This window comes from Lolium rigidum, chromosome 6, assembly GCF_022539505.1.
Source record: "Lolium rigidum isolate FL_2022 chromosome 6, APGP_CSIRO_Lrig_0.1, whole genome shotgun sequence".
In the NCBI taxonomy this organism is placed as follows: Eukaryota; Viridiplantae; Streptophyta; class Magnoliopsida; order Poales; family Poaceae; genus Lolium; species Lolium rigidum.
In genome coordinates, this window is record NC_061513.1 from 66,144,584 (window position 1) to 66,155,408 (window position 10,825).

Genomic DNA, 10,825 nt, shown 5'->3' on the forward strand with positions numbered 1-10,825 from the left:
GACCGTGTCCTCGCCTCCGGCCACCCCTCGACGTCCCAAGGCCACCATCAGACGCGCCTCGTCGACCTCTACCACCCCCTGCAAGCAATCGACCTCGTTCGCCTCCAATCGCCGCCACGGTCGCCGTTTCTTCCCCAACCCCGGCGTAGTTTTCTGACGAATTGGTCGCCGATCGTCCTCCTCCGGTCAAACGGACCCCACCATCATCTTCCTGGTGAGCTCACGGATCTCCTGGACATCTTGGTCTTCCCCATAGCTTCTGGTTTCCCCTTTTCAACGGTGTGCCGGCCGCCTCCTCCGCAGGACCTCGCCGCCGACGGCCCTCCGGCGACCTTCCGTGGGCGGCGCCACCTCCCCTTGGTCTGCCTCGACCAGGCGAAGCCGACGCGGCCACGCACGCATCCTGGAGGCCCCTGCATCGACCGCGAGAGCGACGCCTCGCCGCGGTGACCGCCTACCTGGAGAACGCGAGCGGCATCTGGGCGTGCGCGCATGGTTCGCCACGCTGGCGGCCACGTCGTCGCCTGGGCCCCGCTCGTCAGCGAACTTGGGTGGGAACCCGCCCGGTGAGCAACGCCCCAGATCCAGATCTGGATCTGGCGGTTTGCATCTAGGCCCCTGCCTGTTTCTTTTCTTAACCCGCAGCCCCTGCACCTGTTGGTTTCCTGCAAAACCCCCTGTACCTTGTGAAATCAACCCGGGGTCCTCCCCCCGTATGAATATGATTTCTGGGTCCTTCTGTATTTAATAAAACCTGTTTTATGTTTTAAATTAACAATAAAACTTAATCTGTTAATAACTTTTAATCTATAACTCGAAATAAAAAGTGTTCTATATGAAAATTGATCAGAAAAATGTGATGAACATGATTATGCCATCCATTCATCTGTTTGCATCTCGCATCATGTCGTGATGTGATAGTTTGTGCATACCACCTAACATATATGCGGAGTATTTCGGATATCCAAGTAGGGTTTCCCCGCTCCGTTTAATATTGAAGTAGCTCACCCCTGCCATGATATGCCATGCTAATAAACACTTAAATTTGCCGGTAGAAATGCAACTCCAACCTTAATTGTTTGTCCGGGGTTCCGACTCCGATTAATTTGGATAAGATGCATTACACCATCTTTGCCATGTCATGCATATCATCTTGATCATGCTGGATCTTCTTTATCCGTAGTAATAAGACTTGCATACGTTGTGTGTTCCAGCATTTGCTTCTTCCCGGATAGGATCACGAAGTGTTGATGTGAGATACGACAAGTTCTCCGGATGTTCCTCGGCAAGCTTTAACAGGCAAGCATTTCCGCTATACTTCTGCCCCTGCAGAAGTCGCTTACCTATTTTATTTTGCCTTCTCCCTCATGCTATCCTTAAGTTGCGTTCTTGTCACGTGTCCTTTCCACTTGTTATCTCAAGCAGCCCATATTGCCACCACCACCTCCTACGGCTATTGTTTGGTTATCGAGTCTGCCCTTGCGAGTCGTAGTGCATGCTAGTGCTGTCTTATCTTGTTACCGTTGTTGTTATCTTATTGGGTTATATGTTGGGAAGAATCATGATTACTTTAGTTGTTGAATATTTGTTTAGCGGAGGCATCGGTGGGTCAGCTGCTCGTTTTGTGACGGCTCACTTGTGTTTCCTAAATATCTTAGGACCCCGAGTTCTTGTTATCTGTTCCGAGACTGAGCGCTCTAACCACACGTGGGTATGCTTACCGGGTCTCCCCTCGACCACCGCCGGAATCTACAGCTTTGCCCAAGGGCTACAACTAGTTTGAATGTTTGTTTTGGTTCTCCCGGGCGTGCAAGCATGTTTCTTTGTGGTCAGATGATATGATGTTACTTTTGGGGAAGCCGTGAGTGCCTTGTAACCCCGTTGTCTCTTGCACGTCCGTAGGTGCGGCACGTATTGCTGAAGATGGATTCACCCTGCGGGCACTGTTTCCATCCGAAAGCCGTTCTCGCAACAGCTAGGTCCGCGTCGGAGTTTCGATCGGGCTCCGAAACGGGTTAACTTAGTTAGGTGGCTTCCTGGACATTGTTGTGGTGAAGGAGAGTGCGTGTCGTGATATCCACCTGTCGTAAGTGGGTTGATCGTGCGTGTGGGCACATTTGGGCACCCCTGCAGGGTTACAATCTTATCGATAAGCCGTGTCCGCGGTTATGGACGACTTGGAGCTGTATGACTCGACCATAGACAACTTACACCTGCTGTTTCAATCATAATAACTTGTGTAGTAAGTTAGCACAACTCTAATAATAAATGGTTAAAACTTGACAACCGTGTGAGTGCCTTTGTAAGTACCTCCTGGCGAGGGGAGAACACATCGGTTGGGTTATGTTTGCAGAGTATAGAACTGTTAGTTGTGCGCCTTCTCACCTTCTCTGATTAGACGAATGTTTTAGAGTGTCTCTATAGGTTTTTTTAGTGCTTGCGCGTTGCCGCTTAACCCCACCATATTGCCTATGACGTTCCTCTTGCGTCCTCTAAGTCCCCTGCGTGCCTCAAGTACAAAGGACGATCGGTTGACGAATGCTTATACGTCTTGAAGTCTTGTTAAGTACGAACCCGTACTTATTGCTGCTTCTACGGGATATAACCGGCAGGTATGAAGATATGATCGATGAAGACGACGTTAGCAAGGTTACCCTTCCGCTTGGCCTCGGCAGGGTTATGGACGCCACTGGTTATCTTCAGGACTCTTAGTCCAATTTGTATCTTGTCCGTACTCGGACGTATTTGATCTTCTGTATGATTTGGATCTTTGTATTGTATATGTGTATCTTGACTCGTTGGAGTCGTTGTTGTAATATATCTCTTGTGGGCTCTATTGTAATCCTGTTGTAATGTTACCGCTCGTGTTAATTCCTCTGGCATCACGTGTGTGATTCTTCGCGCACGTCGTGTCGGAGGGCGTCTCTGAATCGATATCGTGCGGATTTCGGCGGGATCGCCGGGATCCTCATGGTACCGGTTCCGAGGCGTCACAAGTTGGTATCGGAGCTTCAGGTTGACGGTACCCCACTAGTCCAGCCTGTAGGATAACCTTGCCAATGGTCGTTGAGTTTAGAGTGTCAAAACTATTTTCTGAAAATTCGTTGGATAGATCTGATTAGCTCTATTTTTCTCCTTACCTATATTCTTTCTCCTCTTACCTTTGCGATTTTTTAGTCTTCTCTCTTATCTGAGTTTTCCAAGTCTTAGGTTCCGACGCGGGTTGGACGATCCTTGCCCCTCACCTAATAGGTCCGATCTTTGGAGGATCTCGACGGAAGTGCATCATCAACGACGGAACACCGACTTCTTGTTGGTGGTGTCGCCCGATCATCATGGAGCAACAATTCTTGTTAGTGGTGTCGAGGAGATCGACACGTCGCCTGAAGTTCCGATAGTTCACCTCTCTCCCCCGTACCGTGGCGTGGAACCTCGGGGCGAGGTTCCTTGTTAGTGGTGTCGATTGTAACGGCCCCGGGTAGCACCCTTAATAGATTTGTCTGTTCTTTCTATTTGTGCATCATCATGCATCATGCATCATATCATCCACAAGATTTTTATCAAATAAAATTTATTTTAATAAAAACTATTTCACGTTTTCCCTCTCATATGGTTTTAATAAAACCTCTCTTGCTCTTTCATTTAACAAACCCTAAAGCAATTTTAAATTATTTCGTTTTCTCTCTCATCTCTCTGTTTGAATTCAACTTAAGATGAATTTGAACTTTGTTTTCAAACCAGTTTTCAAATAAGAAGAAGGAAAAGAATTTGAAAACAAAACCCTAACCCCTCTAACCCTAACCGGCAGCCCATCTCTTCTCGATGCCCTTCCTTTCTTTTCTGATCCGGTGGCCCACCTCTCCCTTTCTCTTCCTTTTGGCCTGGCCCAGCCCACCATCTCGTACCGCTTCAGACGAAGACCAAGTCGCCTCTTTTCTCCTTCGCACGAGATGGGCGTGAGCTCTGGCGGCCGACGCCACCACCCCCAACCACTGCGCCTCCTTCACGTGATTCCCCCCTCCCTGCCTTATCTTCTGCTTGGACCACCACCAGCTCCCTCTCCCTCCCCATCACGTCTCCTTTTACCTTTTCTTCTCCCTCACGAAAGAAGCAGAGAGGAAGAGGGTTTCCTCTCGACTCCGGCGCATACCTTGACCGTGTCCTCGCCTCCGGCCACCCCTCGACGTCCCAAGGCCACCATCGACGCGCCTCGTCGACCTCTACCACCCCCGCAAGCAATCGACCTCGTTCGCCTCCAATCGCCGCCACGGTCGCCGTTTCTTCCCCAACCCCGGCGTAGTTTTCTCGACGAATTGGTCGCCGATCGTCCTCCTCCGGTCAAACGGACCCCACCATCATCTTCCCGGTGAGCTCACCGATCTCCCGGACATCTTGGTCTTCCCCATAGCTTCTGGTTTCCCCTTTTCAACGGTGTGCCGGCCGCCTCCTCCGCAGGACCTCGCCGCCGACGGCCCTCCCGCGCGACCTTCCGTGGGCGGCGCCACCTCCCCTTGGTCCGCCTCGACCGAGCGAAGCCGACGCGGCCACGCACGCATCCCCGGAGGCCCCCGCATCGACCGCGAGAGCGACGCCTCGCCGCGGTGACCGCCTACCCGGAGAACGCGAGCGGCATCTGGGCGTGCGCGCATGGTTCGCCACGCTGGCGGCCACGTCGTCGCCTCGGGCCCCGCTCGTCAGCGAACTTGGGTGGGAACCCGCCCGGTGAGCAACGCCCCAGATCCAGATCTGGATCTGGCGGTTTGCATCTAGGCCCCTGCCTGTTTCTTTTCTTAACCCGCAGCCCCTGCACCTGTTGGTTTCCTGCAAAACCCCCTGTACCTTGTGAAATCAACCCGGGGTCCTCCCCCCGTATGAATATGATTTCTCGGGTCCTTTCCGTATTTAATAAAACCCGTTTTATGTTTTAAATTAACAATAAAACTTAATCCGTTAATAACTTTTAATCTATAACTCGAAATAAAAAGTGTTCTATATGAAAATTGATCGTAAAAATGTGATGAACATGATTATGCCATCCATTCATCTGTTTGCATCTCGCATCATGTCGTGATGTGATAGTTTGTGCATTGGGATAGTCTACGGACCCGATGACACGGAGGTGGAGGAGTAGTGATATACCTAGCATCATAGAGCCGAGCAGCGTAGAGCTTACCTAAATAAGCTGTTGAGCTCTTTCATCTATAGTATGAGTTGTAATCGTACCTTAGTAGTATCTTAGGGTGTTCTCATAGGACCGGTGAGAATACCAACTTGTTAAGACAATGTTTGTAATAAAGCATGGAGTGTTATGACCTGCAATGTTTCTGTTGTACCACTCTGAGGGATATGGCAAATTGTGAAGAAGTCCCTTCGCAAAGATCATATCAACGACTTGTATACTACAACATGCAGTGGTATGCTGGGTCACCGCAACTGGTATCAGAGCAAATGTTGCGACCTTAGGTTGGAAAAACCTAGTATAGGGAAGAAACCTGTAGGAGTCTAGTAGAAATAGTAAAGGATTCTCTAGAAGTATGGTGATTATTCACTTGAGAATAGCAAAACCATATATTTTAGTGCGATAATTCTTTATTATAGCTATTATGATGCATCATCACTACTAATATTCTGCTTTTGTATACAGCCATAATGGCGTACACGTTTCCTAAGAGGACTATGAGGAAGGTTGAGGGTTGGCTCGGTGATTATGATGGACCAATAACAGCTCTCCTGTGTGGGATGCTGAAGGAACTTCATTGTGATCCACGGATACCTGTTATCAAGTATACCTATTATGACGGAGAAATCCTAACCAAGTGCAGAGTATCAGTCCAACTACCGGCACAACTGCTGATGAGTCGTATAATGCCATACGGAGAAGCCAAAACTATCACCACAGCCTACCACATGGGCCTATTCAAGGCAATCCTTGAGATAAGGCAGCACAAGTCGATAGAACCGCTATGTTCGGAGTTTTCTCATATACCTCATGCCGAGGAAGATGAGGATCCCACTCTTAATCATTTGGTGTTAGCACACGTAAGTCCCGAAGCCGCAGCGACAGACACATGGATAGCTGTAAGTCTTTATTGACCACGATGTACCTTTTACACATGAAGACGAGATGTGAGATTGATCACATGTTAGCTGAGTTCACGGACCCTGATAAAGTCCAAGCTGGATCTTCTTTATCCGTAGTAGTAAGACTTGCATACGTTGTGTGTGTTCCAGCATTTGCTTCTTCCCGGATAGGATCACGAAGTGGTGTGGTGAGATACGCCAAGTTCTCCGGATGTTCCTCGGCAAGCTTTAACAGGCAAGCATTTCCCCTATACTCCTGTCCCTGTAGGAGTCGCTCACCTATTTTATTTTGCCTTCTCCCTCATGCTATCCTTAAGTTGCGTTCTTGTCACGTGTCCCTTCCACTTGTTACCTCAAGCAGCCCATATTGCCAGCACCACCTCCTACGACTATTGTTTGGTTATCGAGTTTGCCCTTGCGAGTCGTAGTGCATGCTAGTGCTGTTTTATCTTGTTACCGTTGTTGTTATCTTATCGGGTTATATGTTGGGAAGAATCATGGTTACTTTAGTTGTTAACATTTGTTTAGCGGAGGCATCGGTGGGTCAGCTGCTCGTTTTGTGACGGCTCACTTGTGTTTCCTAAATATCTTAGGACCCCGAGTTCTTGTTATCTGTTCCGAGACTGAGCGCTCTAACCACACGTGGGTATGCTTACCGGGTCTCCCCTCGACCACTGCTGGAATCTACATCTTTGTCCAGTGGCCACAACTAGTTTGGATGTTTGTTTTGTTTCTCTCGGGCGTGCAAGCTTGTTTCTTTGTGGTCAGATGATATGATATTACTTTTGGGGAAGCCGTGAGTGCCTTGTATCCCCGTTGTCTCTTGCACGTCCGTAGGTGCGGCACGTATTGTTAAGAGGTCATCCTCTAGTGGGCTCTGATCCTCTTAGCCGTTCTCGCAACAACTAGGTCCGGTCGGAGTTTCGATCGGGCTCCGAAACGGGTTAACTTAGTTAGGTGGCTTCCTGGACATTGTTGTAGTGAAGGAGAGTGCGTGTCGTGATGTCCACCTGTCGTAAGTGGGTTGATCGTGCGTGTGGGTACATTTGGGCACCCCTGCAGGGTTACAATCTTATCGATAAGCCGCGTCCGTGGTTATGGACGACTTGGAGCTGTATGACTCGACCATAGACAACTTACACCTGTTGTTTCAATACTATTAACTTGCATAGTAAGATAGAACAACTTAAATAATAACTGGTTAAAACTTGTCCACAGTGTGAGTGCCTTTGTAAGTACCTCTTTGCGAAGGGGGAACACATCGGCTGTGTTATGATTGCAGAGTATAGAACTGTTAGTTTTTGCGCTCTCTCATCTCCTCTGATTAGACGAATGTTGTAGAGTGTCTCTATAGGTTTTTAGTGCTTGCGCGCTGCCGCTTAACCCCACCATATTGCCTATGACGTTCCTCTTGCGTCCTCTAAGTCCCCTGCGTGCCTCAAGTACAAAGGACGACCGGTTGACGAATGCTTATACGTCTTGAAGTCTTGTTAAGTACGAACCCGTACTTATTGCTCGCTTCTACGGGATATAACCGGGCAGGTATGAAGATATGTTCGATGAAGACGACGTTAGCAAGGTTACCCTTCCGGCTTGGCCTGGGCAGGGTTATGGACGCCACTGGTTATCTTCAGGACTCTTAGTCCAATTTGTATCTTGTTCGTACTCGGATGTATTCGCTCTTCTGTATGATTTGGATCTTTGTATGTATCTATTTGTATCTTGACTCGTTGGAGTTGTTGTTGTAATATATGTATCTTGTGGGCTCTACTGCAAACCTGTTGTAATGTTACGACTCGTGGTAATTCCTCTGGCATCACGTGTGCTTTGTCGCGCACGTCATGTCGGAGGGTGTGTCGGAATCGATATCGTGCGGATTTCGGCGGGTTCGCTGGGATCCTCAGGGTATCGGTTCCGGGGCGTCACATGGCACTCCGCCGGGACAGGGAATTGGAGGAGATCATCGCCATCATCACCACCGACGCCTCTCCATCGACCAGCAATGTTTCCCCCATCCATGTGTGAGTAATTTCCCCGCTATAGGCTGAAGGGGGTGGTAGGGATTGGATGAGATTGGTCATGTAATAGCATAAGATTGTTAGGGCATAGTGCCTAGTGTTCGTAATTGGTACTTTGATGATATTGTTGCAACTTGTTATGCTTAATGCTTGTCACTAGGGCCCGAGTGCCATGATCTCAGATCTGAACATGTTATTGTTTCATGATGATATTCATTGTTTTATGATCTTACCTGCAAGTTGTATACACATGTCGCTGTCCGGAACCCGAGGCCCAAAAGTGACAGAAATTGGGACAACCGAAGGGGAATGCATTGATGTGAGGATCACATGTGTTCACGGAGTGTTAATGCTTTGCTCCGGTACTCTATTAAAAGGAGTACCTTAATTTCCAGTAGATTCCCTAGAGGCCCGGCTACCACCGGCTGGTAGGACAAAAGATGTTGTGCAAGTTTCTCATTGCGAGCACGTATGACTAAATATGGAACACATGCATATGGATTGTTTAGTACTTGGACACCGTTTTATTACTATCTGCAAATGCCCTGCTTTGATTGTTACATGAGTTTCTCTCATCCATGCAACGCCCGTTCATCCATCCCCGTGCCTACGATATTTTAACCCTCATCGTTTACTATAATCACTACAGCTGTTTTTGTTACTCTGCTGTTGTTATTTCACTACTGCTACTGCTATAAAACTGTTACTACTGATAAACTCTTGCGAGAAAGTCTGTTTCCAGGTGCAGCTGAATTGACAGCTCCGCTGTTAAGTGATAACCCACAAGTATAGGGGATCGCAGCAGTCTTCGCGGGAAGTAAATCCCAATTTATTGATTCGACACAAGGGGAGACAAAGATTACTTGAAAGCATTAACAACGGAGTTGTCAATTCAGCTGCACCTGGAAACAGACTTGCTCGCAAGAGTTTATCGAGTAGTGTCAGCTTTATAGCGATAGCGTAGTGAAATAACAGCAGCAGAGTAACGAGACAACAGTAGTGATTACAGCAGGATTAAAATACTGTAGGCACGGGGACGGATAACGGGCGTTGCATGGATGAGAGAAACTCATGTAACAATCATAGCAGGGCATTTGCAGATAATAATAAAACGGTGTCCAAGTACAAAGCAATCAATAGGCATGTGTTCCATATATAGTCGTACGTGCTCGCAATGAGAAACTTGCACAACATTTTTTGTCCTACCAGACCAGGTGGCAGCCGGCCTCAAGGAAATCTACTCGGATATTAAGGTACTCCTTTTAATAGAGTACCGGAGCAAAGCATTAACACTCCGTGAACACATGTGATCCTCACATCACTACCATCCCCTCCAGCTTGTCCCGATATCCGTCACTTCGGGGCCATTGGTTCCGGACGAGCGACATGTGTATACAACTTGTAGGTAAGATCATAAACAATGAATATCATGATGAAACAATAACATGTTCAGATCTGAGATCATGGCACTCGGGCCCTAGTGACAAGCATTAAGCATAACAAGTTGCAACAATATCATCAAAGTACCAATTACGGACACTAGGCACTATGCCCTAACAATCTTATGCTAGTACATGACCAATCTCATCCAATCCCTACCATCCCCTTCGGCCTACAGCGGGGGAATTACTCACACATGGATGGGGGAAACATGGCTGGTTGATGGAGAGGCGTCGGTGGTGATGATGGCGATGATCTCCTCCAATTCCCCGTCCCGGCGGAGTGCCAGAACGGAGACTTCTAGCTCCCGAGATGGAGTTTCGCGATGTGGCGGCATTCTGGAGGGTTTATGGCGACTTCGACTTCGTTCCGTGCGTTTTTAGGTCGAAGGCAATAAGTAGTCCGAAGGAGGGCGTCGGGGGCTGACCGAGGCCGCCACAGACTAGGGCCGCGCGGGCCCCTCCTAGGCCGCGCCGGCCTAGTGTGTGGGGCCCTCGGGCCCCCACCTGGCTTGCCCTTCTGGCTCCGCCAATATTCTGGGAAAATAAGACCTTCTGCATAAATTCCGAGGATTTTCCTGAAAGTTGGATTTCTGCACAAAAACGAGACACCATAACAGTTCTGCTGAAAACAGCGTTAGTCCGTGTTAGTTGCATCCAAAATACACAAATTAGAGGCAAAACAATAGCAAAAGTGTTCGGGAAAGTAGATACGTTTTGGACGTATCAACTCCCCCAAGCTTAGCTTATTGCTTGTCCTCAAGCAATTCAGTTAACAACTGAGCGATAAAAGAACTTTCACGAACACATTTGTTCATATGATGTATATATTCTCATGCTATGGCTAACACTTAGGCAGTTCATAATGAGATGCATACAAATAAGATCATCTAACAGCTATGTCAATCATGGAGAGGTACCAACAATTAATAATAAGCATCATGAATCATGTCTATAAGCAGGATTGCAATGTTCATAAAAGAGTATGATAAAGTGGTATCTCGCTTGCCCATGTTTGATCGGCAAAACATAAATGCCCAGGCACCTCTGAAGTTCATAGAAAGACTAGAAGTAGTGATTGTCAAAGATAAAAGCATCAAAGTTATACCACAATCAATCATATTTTGAGACAAGCATATTATACTAAGAATGACAGTTGTGCTCTCAAGATAGTGCTCAAATAAAGGATGGAGACACAACATAAAAGTAAAAGATTGACCCTTCGCAGAGGGAAGCAGGGATTAACATGCGCTAGAGCTTTTCATTTTTAAAACAGGAGTAAAATTA